Source organism: Lepidochelys olivacea, assembly GCF_965140295.1.
Source record: "Lepidochelys olivacea isolate rLepOli2 genome assembly, chromosome: 9".
In the NCBI taxonomy this organism is placed as follows: Eukaryota; Metazoa; Chordata; order Testudines; family Cheloniidae; genus Lepidochelys; species Lepidochelys olivacea.
Window position 1 is genome coordinate 97,584,941 of NC_140419.1, and position 15,667 is coordinate 97,600,607.

A 15,667-nucleotide genomic window follows, 5' to 3' on the forward strand; every position below is an offset into this window, starting at 1 on the left:
GACTCAGGAGTTGTGGGAGGGACACAAGCCTCCCTCCCTCTAGTTCCTGCACCAGTCTCTTCACCAGCACAGGGATGAATTGATTTTACTGGATTACAAAGCAGCATCCCGACACACGTAAAATGTGATTCCCAAGACCAAATGCCTCCAAACCCTGCACCTAACAGCTATGCAGCATGAGAGGCAGGTGGCTTTGGCTTGTGCCCAAGATTACCAGGCAGCCTGGCAGAACATTGCTGATTTTTGGCACGGAGGCACACATCAGTAACCAGGTGGAGTCAACCCAGTGAAAATGAGGACAGAACTGAGCTCCTGGGTTTTCCACCTTTCTCCCTGTCAGCCATCATGTGGAAAGTCTCACGACACTTGGCAGATAGGGGCCCGTGCATAATTGCCTAGCACTGAACAGCATGGTTGGCTTGACCCCTATGATTGCATCCTCCCTAACAGCATTTCCAAATCTACACGATTCCTTACTTCCCATTTCCTCCTCTATTGTTAATAATCTTTTTAAAATGCATCTGTATTGTTAACTATATGGTACAGCAATTGCACCTTAAGACCCCAGTCAGGGATCGGGGACCCCAGAAGACTAGGTGTAGTATTGCGCACAAACTGAAATGACAATCTCTACCCAAAGGAGCTTACAAAATAAGCCTTAGGTGAGAGTCTACTCACAATGTATAAAGTTAAATACTTGCTTAAATCTTTGCAGGACAATGACCTAAATTTATGTTCTGGTCTACTGTACATAGAAAATATACTTTGGATGTATCTGTTTCCACTACTGTCCAGCACATTTATTTTTAATTTTTTTTGGTAAATATCATTGGCTAGCTCACTGTTTGCTTCATTGTGAGTACATAAACATTCTTTAGTAAGAGTATTTTATGGAAGTAATAATAGTTCAATAGGTTCATAGACCTACTGAGTCTAAGAGCTTCCTGCTCATTCCAACCTACTTACTGTGATGAATAATACATAAATAATAAAGAAGAGGATACGACTTGCACTTCTATAGAGCCTTCCTTCCAAACCTGCCCAGCACCCCTGGGAGACAGCTACCGTTATCCCAATTTACAGACTGGGTTCCCCTGAGCAAACACAGGTAAAACGCCTTGTCTAAGACCATACAGCAATCCACTGACAATGCCAGGACTGGAGCCCAGGTCCCCGAAGTTCCATGTTGTAACCATGAGGACACACCCCATAGACTAAAATGCCTACAGTATAGGCTATTTTTCCATTCATCTCAAAGGCGGAAATTTATTTAACTGCGCTTCCTTTCCCCACCCCCACGGCTTGCAAGAGAATCAGGCTTTTCTCTATTGCACAACATATTACAAACACAAGTCCTTTCGGGGGTGGGCAGAGTCGAGCACTTGTGAAAAGTAGTTATTTTAAAATAGCCATGCCCCCATGGACGGTCTGTGAGCCATGGTTAATTTAATAGCTGCACGTGCTTATTAGAACCATTCATGCCCTCACTGCAATCAGCTTGTTTACCCGTTGATCAATGATGACTTTCAGATTATTATTTTAATTAAGAAACCCCTTCATTCAGTAGGATTCTATTGAGGAAACTCCTTCTCTTCCACTGGGGAAAACTAGTACTTACTGGAAGACGATGTGCCATTTGGAACAGCTGCACGTTGAGATGTGAGGTTTGCACAAGGGAGAGAGAGAGAAAGAAAAAAAAAGATGGTAAGTTGCCTCAACTGGGAACAGTACGAGATAGTTTATCAAAATTCTAACCACTTAGCCATTCTGTTTTCCGTGAGCCAGACCCTGTGCCCAGGAAATTCCACAATCAGGAGCCTGTGAGGCTCAGTTTCCTTCACAATCACATCCTGAAGGGGAGAGTGTCCCACATAAGCGATTATAGAAGGCCCTCGACCTAGGGGTGGAGGCTAGCCATGGCATGTGGCAATTGGATCCTTGGTCTGATATCACGGAAGCTGTAATGCAGACATTTGTAGTTTAAGCTGTCCAAGGTCACAGAAGTCCAATTCAGATTTATATAAAGTTGTTTATAAAAAAGTCAGCAAAAGTTGAGATTATTTCTGGTTTTCCACATCCAGTTCCAATTTTCCAATATTAAATCTCAAAATCCATTTTCCCCTTATTTAAATTAAATCTTCAAATGGTAGCCTAGAAGGAAAATTCTCTTACACTATCAGTGGACAATGTACTAACTAATTACTCAAAGAAAGAACCGTGTAGTAACAGCACTGAACCTAGGGGTTCAGATTTCAGAGTAGGCACCATGCAAAGAAGATATGAATAGTCACACTAAAGCTAGCTAGCCAGCGGGACCTCTTAAGGTTGGCTTTTTTTATACTAGCCCAGGTTTGTTCTACAAGCTTTGTTCGACAAGGCAGAGATCAGCAAGCCAAACCATGTACTGCCTACTCCATCCTTTTTCCTTCTTCCACGTCAGGAGTTTTACACAGGTCAATATTGTCTATCCAGAAGTCAGAGACCCAACTACATGGGCAAATCATTATTGAACTACTGGCCAAACCTTGATCACACTGTAATCAATAAGAAAACACCCGCTGATCTCCACAGGGTCAGGATTTGGCCCGAAGTTATTAAATTGTATTGTGGTAGCACTGAGGAGCCCTAGTCATGGACCAGGACCCATTGTGCTAGGTACTATACAAACAGAACAGAAGAGGCAGTCCCTGACCCCAAACAGCTTACAATCTAAGTAAATGAGGCAAGGAGCCTCTGGTCAGAGACATAGTTGAGAACATCAGTGTCTGGAGCAAGATCTTCTATGTTAAAAATGCAAAATAAGAATTGTAACCACCTCCTGTTCCACCAGAAGCATGTAGAAATGCAGCACCAGCTCACCAGCAGGTATGAAGGGGTCACTCTGTAAATACCATAGCTCCTTGCCCAGGTTAATAAGTAGGCAGAAGATGAAATACTGCAGAAGCCTGCTGAAGATAAAGGTTTTTTGTATTAAAGCCTAATCTGTGGCCCATTGATGTCAATAGGGGTCTTCACTCAGAACTAAGAGGAGCATACATACCTGTATGAAATATTTTAGAGAGTTACAAGTTTTAGGCCCTGATCCTGCCAGGGGATCCTCAAAGGTGAACGTGTGACCATGTGAAGATCCAGTGACTACAAGGCTCTGCCTACAGGATCCCCCTTTGCATTGTACCTTTTTCCTCTCCCAGGTGATATAAACAGAAGTTTGGTTCTGCTCACCCTTTGCCTACCAAAACATTCCTTTGCCCATATCCTAACAAGAGCCCACTGTACCTCTGTAATTCTGCTGCAATGGAGTAGCAATCCCTGCAGGAGCAATTTCTGGGAGAATCTTTATACATTCGCTGACATTTCTGTACACAGAAAATCTTTGGTAGATTTCAGAACTAGAAAGGCTTTGAATAGGGTCCCCTATGCTTAACATGTTGCAGGTTACCACTTACAATGGAATGGCAACTGAGGATTAGATTGTTATGCTTAAACTCCATTTTAAGTGGTCTCCTACCACATGTTAAGCCCTTATGCTTAATAATCTGTCCTAATTTGTGTTTAGTTCAGACACAGATTTCCTTCCCCAGATCTGAAGAGCTCTGTGAAACTCAAAACCTCCACCTTCCAACAACAGAAGTTGGTCCAATAAAAGATATTACCCCATCTATCTTGTTTCTCTCATATTCTGGCATTAACACAGCTACAACACTGCAAACATACACATGTTTATGCCAGGTAGAGGGGGAGGACTGGTTTAACTTGACTAAGTTGCTAAATCTTTTGGTTGAGCAATTCTTCTTTTGAGACATTTGCTATAGTACATAAAAGAACGCAACATTTTGCTCCAGAGAGAGGGAAAACATCAGTGCAACGAGTCTGATGGACAGAATAAAACAAACCCACATGTACAACAGAAGAATTGCTCAAAACAGAGACTTCAGTGGACTTGCCTCCATCAGTGAAGTCAATGGAGTTTTGCCATCAACTTCAATGGGAATAGGGTTCAGCCCTACATTAATATCTGAAGTGAAAATGAGAAAAAGCCACAAGAGACACATTGTAACCAGAACCATTGGAACCTCAAGACAGAAAACAATAGCACTGTTCCTACTGTCATTATTCAGTCCTAGTTTCCCTCACTATAAAGAGGGCTCAGAGTCTGTCACTCCCAATGGCCATTAGTGGTGGCATGGTTTGGAGAGCAGGAGTTTGCTACCTCTTCTTTTGGCCCCTCATAGGTCTTACTCACATTAGCAACTCTCTCTAGTCAGGGCTTGAATTTGGTTGAGGCCATCATTAGACATAATCTGGTTGATTAATATGCACTAGAACATGGTTTCTATTTAACAAGGGTCTACTATATCGTAATCTACCATAGCATGGTAGAGTCCTTGGCAGGGTCAAGTTTAAACAATTCAAGCATGATTGATAATATTGGTTGTAAAGCTTGTGTAGACAGGACTAAGAGACGAGTGGCAAACTCTGGTTATTAATAATCATTTAGATAGCACCATTAAATGGACACAGCAGCATAAGAAGGTAGATCACTGCCAGGCAGATAACAGGGTTGATACAATTCAAAGACATGAGTTGATGCAATGCAGAGCAAACACAGAGTGGAGTTTGGCCACTAGAGCTTGGCTAGAGCTAAAGGAAGCAGCATCTCCTATCATTTGCTTTAATCCTCTCATCCTCCCTCTTGTGCTTTTCCCTTCCTCCTCTTTGCCTGGCCTGCTTGGAACAGGCATCCATAGCATCTCCTGAAAGCTCGTGTCTGGGGTCTGCAGTATCACTGCAACAGGATACCCAGCTCTTGGGGAGTTCATTTGCAGAGTCACAGAACTAAGTGCAGGGATAAACACACATTTACATAAAATTTCCCATTTTCTCTCTTTTGCTCCTATTTCTTACCTTTCTCCCATCTGGAATGGCTTTGGGAACACCAGAGAAAAGCCTGGATTTCTGCCTGCTTTCATTCCAGTGCTGGTTCTTCCTTTTTCTTTTAAATATCTTAGAAGTGGACCCAGACAGCAGCTGCATACTCATCAGAACACCATTGGGTTCCCCTGCCCTTTCCAGTACCCAGACCTAGGTGTGTCTCCAGCTGCCTCTCACTGCAAGAGAAATGATAACTTCCAAAAAACTTCCACCTTTACCCAGCCGCCTTGCACTTGCTCCTCTGATCTCTTTTCCTGGATAATTCCCTCAGTCAGTGCCCTACCATCCAGCACTCTCATTCCCCAGTGCACTCATGCTTATTTTGGAAGGCTGTCCCCCCCCCCCTTATAAATTCTTTCTTTTATACAGAGCCAAGAAGCCTGCTGCTCCTCTGCTCTGCAAGCTCATTGACTAACTCAACAGAGTAGCATTTCACACCTGAGCAGTAACTACAGAAATTGCAAGGCAGTGAAGAATCAGGCCCCGGCTGCTTTCTTGTGTGACAGCTTTAACCTGCTAGGTGCACTCACCCTCCACTCCCACAGCTTGTTCCTTAGGAGCTGACCTGGGTGCCTGCTCAGCAGAGGCCCTGTGCTGCAGGGTGAGAGCACACTGACAGACCGGGGGGGATACACAGGGTTTCTGCACACCTACGCTGCCACCTTTCTGGGTAAAACAGTGTGCACATGTAAACGGCATCCTATCTCATTAAGGGCCAAAGATACACAGGGCAACCTTCCACCAAACTCCAGAGGTAAGTTACGCGCAGCCTCGTTCAGCTCAAAGCAAAGGTCTGAACTGTGGGTTATTAAGCACTTCCCAGTTCTAACCCTCTGTCTAGAGAGTCTTTCTCACTGCCAGACTGACTCTTAGCTCCCCTCTTAATAGGCTGCTGAAGGGGATTAATTGATTCCCCACAGCAGGCCCAGCCCTGCCATCCTGCAAGGCCCTCTGCATTTGTGGTTCTGCCTCTAGCCAGAGGGAGGGGATTAATTAACCCCTTCTCTGCTAATCACTGGATGGCTCTGTCCACCTTGTCACAATTGCTTATATTCTGTTCTTCCTCCCAGCAGTTTCCAGATGAAGGCAGCACCATTCCAAAGCACTACACACGCACACAACCACAGCTAATTTTTTTGGGGGGGAAAGAGGTCCCAATCCCACATTTGGACAGGCACATTGGCTCTCTGGCCTGTAAATACCCTTGTTTATATGCCTAATTGCAAATCTAAGCTTCCAAAAGTAAGATCTGGGTGTCTGGTTAAGGTGCCCACATAACACTGAGATTGCAGTGCCATGACTGTTGAAGAATCCCACCATCTGCAGATGTTACAGTTAACTAAAGCCATCTACAACTACACCACATCTTGCTTCAGTGCATAGAACATAAAGGAAGATTCATCCCTGGTGTAACAGTGACATTTATTCCAGCTGAATCCAACTTCAGTGGAATTACACAGTGCATGGCTCTGGCCCATAAATTTCTTTCCCACAAAGTACAGGTGAGACCCTCAACATATGGGTATTTCTTAAGGAAGTGATTTCTGGAGAACAGTGATTTAATTAGACTGAAAATGTCTCTTTAGTGGTTTGGGTAGTAAAGAAGATACCAAATATTCGGTGCTCAATTTCTGTCCTAGAAGAAGGCTTGTGAAATGAACTCTGAACCACACAACTTCCTCTGCTTCACTGGCTAACCCCACTGCTGTGTTTTCACTCATCCATATTTAGTTCAGCAAGAAAAGTGGATTCATTAATATAAAGAACTAGTCATAAAATTTACCTCTCTACTATTCTCTTTTATGACTGAAACCTACTGTTTTGTACTTTAGTTTTATGTGTATTCTAATAAAAAACATGTGCAAATTCCCCTATTTTTAAAACAGTTGAGCATCAGTGTGGTTTGAATTAATGCTTTTGAAAACAGATTTCAGAGTAGCAGCCGTGTTAGTCTGTATTCGCAAAAAGAAAAGGAGAACTTGTGGCGTCCGATGAAGTTAGCTGTAGCTCACGAAAGCTTATGCTCAAATAAATATGTTAGTCTCTAAGGTGCCACAAGTCCTCCTTTTCTTTTTTTGAAAACAGAGTCTCCCCACAATGCTATCTGAAAATGGAATCTGCCCACAGTTAAACTTCAATTCTTGAGCTGCAGTGTAATGTCATTTTACGATATAAAGAAATCTGTGCGCTCAGGGGAGTTTTACCTTGTTCTCAGAAAACAATAAAAAGGAACAAACTTCTGAAAAGGCATAGGCAATTGCATTAAAGGGATCAATTCAATGCAGTCTCAGGCAACACTGAGAAAGACTTTAATCTACCACTGCAAGCAAAGGCATAACTTACCGAATATGAAACATACTAGCTGACTTGATTGGCTATAGTAAGTATATCAGCAAACATGTGTCTTGCCAGACAGAGAGGAGTAAAGGCCTTTCATACTACATACAAGTAAGAGCAATATTACCACTGCATGCAAGCACTAATGTATGGGAAATGTGTTACCACAGTACTGAAAAACTGCATATGCCAATCTGTGTATTCTTGATCCATAATGAAGTCTGCAATTGTAGCAAGATAATGATACAAACTTGCATTACAATTTAGCAGAGTCTATTTATTTACAGTGGGTTTACATTGACAGGAGAGAGAGATGAACAATATAGAAATCATATTTTTAAGGATGGCATCATAATACCAAATTCCAATAGCAGGATGTTAGCCTTCTGCAAATAATGAAAAAGAGATGAAGGTAAATGAAGTTGTAAAGAGTCAGACGTGATACTAGCATTACTTATATTCTAAAGAAGGACACTTGTATCAAATGACTGGTATTTTTAACAGTTTGGAATGTCAAGTTCTGTACAATATTATGGTTTACTTCTGTGAAGTGGAAGTTAGGGCTGGATAGAAAACAAGAATACTGTTTTGGAAAAAAGTTTCAAGGCTTTGATGTTTGTTTTCATTCTGAGTCAGAAAAACAATTAAATCTTTCAGAAATGTTCATGATAAAACATGAAAGACAGAGCCCCTCCCCAGAATATCCTCATGGTTAGCACACTCAGCTGGGATGTGGGAGACCTGTGTTCAGCTCCCTACGCTGCCTGGTTCAGGGCAGGGACTTGAATCTGTATCTTCCCCATCCCAGGAAAGCTTCTTAGTTCTTCTGGAATGGGCCCATTGCTCTCTCATCTTGACCAGAAATTTCATCCTGGCCCAGAGAAACCTGCATGTCAAAATGTTCATTGAAACTAACACATTCCACTAAAAGTTTCCGTTTTAATGAATCGGGGGGGGGGGGGTTGGTTGGTATAAAAATGTTTTGCTGAAAAATTCCTGACCAGTGTTAGTGCTAATCCAGTAAGAAGACACTTTTAAACTCTTGGGCGGTCAATAATAATTGCTATAATACGGCTTCTTTACTGCATCAGTCATAACAGGTGCTGCAGCATGGAATCTCCAGCAAAGGGTGAAAAGATCCTGGGCCATGTTATGACACCAGTTTTTAAAGGAGATATTTTAAGAAGAACTTCAGATGAGGAATTCTGCTTTACAAGCAGTGCCACAATATGGGCTCTTGTTGTCATCCCAGTCCATTAATTACCCATCCACCTTTCCATCTGTTAATAATACACCAGAAAATCAAGTATACCTAGCCAAATGACCTAACTGCCTAGAGTTGCAGAATGGGTCAAGTTTCCTCTGGTGTAGCTCTGTTGGCTTCAATAAAATTAAACCACAGATGCATTTGGCCCAATCTGTCTCCTGTTATAGAATTCCCCCAGTTTTCTTTGGTGTGATTCCTTCTGACAAAGTCTCAATACTTGTCACATTCATCTGATTTGCTCTCTCTTCTCAAGACAATTGCTTAAATTAATTTGTTTGGCCAAAAGACTGAATTTCTGTTACCCACCATCCTGTGGAATCAATGACATTGGTGCAAAGTGGGTGTAAAATGCTATGAAATTGGAATGAAGACGTTTTTCACCCCACTTTGCAGTAGTGTAAATGGGTGCACAAAGTGCAGGTCAACAACTATATGTGACAGGTTTTACTCTAGGCAACATTCTCTCAGCAGATGCACATGCCCGTTGTTCCCATTTATGTCAGGGGATGCTGTGGGTATGCAATTGAGTCCAGAATCCTGTGATTAAATAGTCAGGGTAAGTAGCCCGACCATTTTAGTAATTAGCACAATTTATTCTTGCCAAATACCATTGTATTGTTCTGGTATCATCCAGCTTTGCAGCAGACTGACAGTTCCAGTGCTTTTGTTATCAGACTTAAATTCTGGATATTTTGCTTCAGGAGTAAATTGCTGTAGAATGCTAGAAATGTAAGAAGACCATGGCAGATTTGTAGGCATCCATATAATGAATGAAAAATAAGTTTGAAAAAACATACTTGCTTCTCACAGTTTGCTTAAGTAAATCAGAAAACAATTATAATAACCTCCTTTGACCTTGACACAAAGAGCTAGTTCTTCATTGAGTTTAAAGGTAGAAACAAAGAAATATAGTTTCCCTTCATTCCTAAAATGATAAACATTAGCATTAGATATTTTCTTATATATGTAATGGTAATCAGTCCTGCTTGGGCCACCAGCAGGATTGAACTGGGGACCATCAGTACTACATGTAGAAGCCAGCACTATTTAAGCCTAAAGGTATGGGCAATAGCAGACCCAGAAACCTCCTCGTGGACCAGCCACTGCAGCAAGACAAATAGCCATACTCTCCTGGTGTAAGTTGCATAAAGATTTTTGTTACTTTTTAAAGAGAGGTAATGCAAAATGTGCTAATTGCACAGGTTCCTAAACTGCATTCTCTGGGACACTGGGAGAGTTCAGAACACTTGGTCCCAAGAGAGATGGCTAGTCACAAGATGCCGACTCCTCGTTTCCAGTGTTGAGTTGCATTAAAGACAACCACAATTACATTAAATAATGTTAATTTTCCATGCAATCAGCTGCTATGGCTGACACAGAGAGTGTCAACAGGAGGAATGGTAAAGTCATGTGATCATGACTAGGAAGGGAGGGGAGGCTGTGCAATTGTGAAGGAGAAGGGCAACATCCACAAGCCAAACTCTCTGTTAACATGTGGTTCCCTCAGGAAAAAATCCAAGAACCCCAGAAGAACTCGCAAAACTTTACCACAACTTTTTCCAAATTCCACCTCAGCCTTCACCCCCAAAATGCAGCAGCAAATGAAGGGCCTTTGGTGCAGCTACCAATAAAACATCCATCCAAAATGAACAGAGAGAGCGTTTTTACTGCTTGGATTGTACCTGATAATCCCAATCACAGGGGATACTTCAAAATCTATAACCTGACCTTGAACTGCAGTTGTGTGTGTGTGTAACTAAGTAGTAAGGTGTTTGCTTTCCTCCTAAAATGGACTTCACTCAGCTCAGTTCTGGTGTTGGTGCTCCAAAAACAGGGATGATTTGGACAAAAGGAGTAGTATTAGGAGAAAAGGGATTATTGCCCAACTCGCTCCTATTCTACTGCCTGACAATTGTCAATTTCAGGTGCATAAAGTTATTCCTCAATGATGCAGGGTGAACAATCTGTAGAAAATAATTTATCTCTGGGATTTAGCGCTTTTTTCTCTTTTCAAATTTCCCATGAACAATCCTGTTGGTATTAATTAGTTTGCGATTAAAAAGGATTATATAACTGGTTTTTGTACATATACCTCAGCCAATGGATTACTGCACCTGGAGCTATACGTATTCAAAGCTTGAGATTCACTATTCACTGGGTAGGTTTGACCACCTCAAATCACATGCTACTTTACACCCAAATGGGACGATCAAAATACTGATATACTTGAATAAGCCACCAGAGCTGTGCAAGGCCCTGATTCAGCAACGCATTAAGCATGTGCAGTCCATGGAACTTTAGCACCTATGTAAAATTAACCATGTATCTGAGGACTTACCATTCTGCTCCTCTGGATTTCGTGCTATTGAATGCCATCGAAATATAAGGGGGACACTTTGTTCCCATTCTCAGATTTAGCACATCAGAACCTTCTCGCAGTGCTTATAAACTCAGAACTAGGCACTGTCATTCATTTCACTTTCACGCTTATGAAGTTAGCTGGGAAGAGTTGTGTGGTCATCGCCTCCAATTAGCACACAATACAATGTCAAACAACAATGCCAAAAATACAATGTAAGGGAAATTGCTTCCCCAAAATTTCAAAGGGATCGCAGCAGGGTCTTACAAGCATTTAAAACAGAAACACTTCTGAAAAATAAATTACCCCTTCTGATGGTCCTCAGTAATGCTTAAGAGAATGGGCAGCTTAATGCAGAATTAATCTTTTGAAGGATAAGATTTTTCCACACTGCCTTTAATACTCTCCCTGCTGCGAAACATACATTATATACATACTCTATTATTGGCAGTATCGGAAAGTATAAAACATGAATGATTGCGTAATAATAGTAGTATTAACAGCAATACTTTTTACTGGATAGTACCATTTAGCTAAGGATCTCAAGGGTTTTTACAATCGTTAATTAATTAAGCCTCCCTACAGCTCTGTTGTCATTGTACAGAGGAAGAAACGGAGACATAAAGACTCCCAGTTCAGCAGGCCACCCATATTCAGGAAAGCATTTAACCACAGAATGTTGAGCCTCTGGTTAAAGTTAAGCACTTGCATAAATGCTATGCTGAATGGGGATGGACTTTAGCATGTGCTTAAACACTTTGCTGAACTGGGGCCAAGAGAATCCAGGCCTTGTTGATATTAAGATAATCTGCATTATGTATAACCACACTGCATTGTAAATTATTAAATTAAGCAATGCTAGTAAAACCCGTTTTTGCAGTGGTGCAATCCCTGCCCAAAGTCATTCAGTGGCAGAGTCAGGAATGGAATCCAGAGTCTCACTGTCCCATTGTGCTCTAACCACTAGACCACAGTGCCCCCCTCAATGCCCTAAACTGACTGATGGAATTAAAGTTGTGAAGTGAACTCAGTTGCTTTTGATCTCTATTCAAGGTGCCATCAAGGGCTCTTAATAGGTGGTATCTTAGCAAATGCTTTAGCGACTGAAACCTTCTCTATAAAAACCCTACTGATTCTCACACTTGTCTGAAAGAATAGAGGCACAAGCTGGCTTCAAATGCCAGCTGACAGATGGGAAGACAAATGGACTATAGGATTCCTGATCTAAAAAGTCAGACCCATGGTCAGGCTAAAGAAACATACATCTCTATTTTGATGTTGACCTCAAAGGGAAGAGGGATGAGTCAACAAAAAGGGCAAAGGGCAGAAAACATCACAAGTATGAGGCCAACACTGCTTTGAACTTGAGGACAAATATACTAATGATATGAAGTTGACAAAAAAGCTTCTTGACACTCCGTGTCTACAAAGTTGGCAGCATCTGACCCAAATGGCTCCTTGATTCATCCCCAGTAATCAGCAGAGTTAGGAACAGTAAAGCTGACTGAATCCTCCATGGCACTGAAGACACTAGTTGTTTCTTCCAGTCTCAGTTATTTCTATAGCCCAGACATGAGAGATGTGGGCGAATGCAAAAGCAAAGAGCAGTCCATTTGAGAGCCGCATGGGAGCACTCTAGCAATGTCTATGTAAGTAATTTTGAGGGTCATAGCAGGATAATATCACCCAGCAACAAGGGGTGTACCCACACACTAAGAGCTCAGGGTCCCACAGAAATCATTTTTACTTTAGTTTTATATTTGTTTCTAGGTTGGTTTTATATGGGAAAATATATCACGCCATCACTATTAATTTGTCTTTGCACAGAGTATTTGGTATAAAACTCCCCTGAGGACTCTTAACTCTACCATTTTCCACCATTGCAAAAATGCCAAAGATAAAGGTTAGTAATTCAATTGAATGTACACTGCTCCTCCAGATAGCTAAAGAACAAAACAAAGGATGGATAGCATATTGTTATTTTTGGGGTGGGGAGAAACAGGGGCTTTAGTTCACTGTTGTCCTTCATGCTGCTTTATCATCACACGCATGCACTGATAAAACTGCTTTAATGCAGTCAGTTCCAAGAGATGAAACTGAATCTCTGTGTAAAGTTTCAGCATGCAACAGTATAGCCAGGCAGTTTTGTTTCACATCTCTGGGATACTGGACAAGCATAAAAATAATTGCAGACTCAGAAAAGATCAAGGAATGTATCCCTGCTGCAACAGATGCTGTACTGGAAGGAAAGACAAAAGCTGAAATGCATAATGAATTTAAAAAAGATTTTTTCATCAAACATGTCATTTGTTTGAAGGACTAAATTGTTGGCATCAGATATGGTAGATCAGCTTGTTAGCAAAGTGAAACATGATGACTGCTATGTAATGGCAATTGATGAGTCAATTGAAATCACTGAAGTTGCTCAAATGTGTATCTTCATTTAATATGTCAATGGTCAGAAGTTAACGAAAGACCTTCTGTTCTTGTGACTACAGAAGCAAACAAGAGGCCACAATGTACAGGAGGGAGCAGGCGTTTTAGGGCTGGAATCAAAGAGGTCATAATACCCTTAATAGCAGCTGATGCTCCAGCTATTATACGATTGGCTGTGAACAATAATATCTGACATACCGCTAACAACTGAATTCAGATTGGTGAGCATCAGTGCCTTGTCCATCAAGCAGTTCTCTGAGCTGAATTAAAAGCAAGATATTAAAATGGCACTATATTACCCAGAAATGTAGGCATCTGTCTCAGAGTGACATCCATTCCTCATGCTGATTATTCCAGGATTCTCTTGATGGAGTTGCTGTTGAAGATAATTTGCTGAGTACGATGATGTTTCTGATGACTTGATACAAAATAAAGATATTACTTGGTAGAAATGAAGAATGTTATTTTAATTCTGAAAATAACAGATTTTTCCCCATTCTACATAAATATTTCAGAAGGAAAAACCAGCCACATCTGGATTTTGGCGTATTTGTTTTTGGCATTGGTATAATGGACCTGAACAATCTCAGAGAAAGACAGCAAGAACAGAATTTCTTTTAAAAAAATGAAGAAAAATTCTAGATGTTTGAAATGAATCCATCACTTCACAAGAAGCTTACATTTTCTAGCAGGATCTTCCTTAAAAAAAGAGAGAGAGAGAGAGAGAGTGTGAGAGAGGACCAATTTCTACTAGACAATTTGCAACTAAAGTACAGGATTGTGCTTCCACTTTAAGAATTAACAAATTGACAGACTTTAAAATCTATCTCAAGGCCTTTGGACCATATTCTGAAGATTTTTTGGAGAGGCAAGTCTTTGCTGAGTATGGTAAATAATCCTCTAGCTGAAACTGATGGGACTGTATGTGCAGATTTAACTAGTCAAGAGAAGCTTTTATCATAGATTTTGATAAGGGCTATACTGACATGGCCTAATCTGAAGGCTTTTTTCAGACACAAGGCAAAATAATTTGAGCAATTTCCATTTTCCTCTCCAATCCCTGGGATGTACCGTACCGAGCAAAACTCTGTGGACTTTGTTCGAAATGGTGATGAGGCTTTTCAAATATGCTAAAAATGGCAGATCTAAGTCATTCTACATTAAAATGGCATGTGCCATTGGAGTAAGCAGCAGCTGGCCAAAAAAAACCTTGCCAGCTCCATTCTGTCCTGCCTGCCAAGGACTGCCTGACCTCTGCTTGACACGAGCATCCCACTGGGACCAGTTATAGCCCAACACCCCTTTTTAAATTCAGAAAGGCCATGATCTTACAAGGCCTGATCTAGCACTGATTGGAGTCAGTGGAAAGGTCCACAATACCCACCGTAGAGAAAGAAGTGACAACTTCCTTGGCCGACTACGAGCCAGGCCTGGTCCTGTAGTCAGTGAATGCTCCAAACTGCCATGGCAGTCTAGAACTTTACCCGGCTGGGCCCTAAAACTGGGCAGTATGAGTGGAAATCTAAGCTTGTTCCTGGGCCAAATCCTGAGGTCCTTATTCAAGCAAATTCCCAGTGAGAGTTTTTCCTGAGCAAAGACTGCAAACACTGAGTAAGGAGATCAGGACTTGGCTTTAGATACACACCTTCAAGGACATCCAAGGCCTACATCTTTCCCACCTTTTGCCTCTGGTCTCCTTTTACTGGCCCTGGCCTATTTTTGCACCCCATGCCTCTTCTATTGCTCCTTTCCTAGAGCTGCCTCTGTGCCCTCTTTCATGTTATCCCTCTATATCTTGATTCCCTTGCTTACCCCACAGGCTGCACTCTCCAACTTCCCTTCCCAACAGGAACTTCTTCAACCTGGGGAACTCCTTGCTAGAGGATGTTGTGAAGGCTAAGACGACACCAGGATTCAAAAAGAACTAGGTAACTTCGAGGGTAGGTCCATCAATGGCTATAAGCCAGGGTGGGCAGGGATGGTGTCCCTAGCCTCTATTTGTCAGAGGCTGGGAATGGGCGACAGGGGATGGATCACTTGATTACCTGTTCTGTTCATTCCCTCGGTAGCACCTGGCATTTGCCACTGTCGGAAGACAGGATACTGGGCTAAATGGATCTTTGGTCTGACCCAGTATGGCCGCTCTTGTGTTCTTATGTTGAAGCTTTTAGTCTACAGTTCCCCAGGCAAAAGCAGCAAACAGAAACACAGGGCTCCATTCTCAATTGCCCTGCCCCTGCTGCAGTCACTCTCAGCCGCATGCCGAACAATACCAAACCAGAGTGGGAGCATTTCACACCCACTTTGCCCAAGGGTCGATAATAATAGTAAGGTGA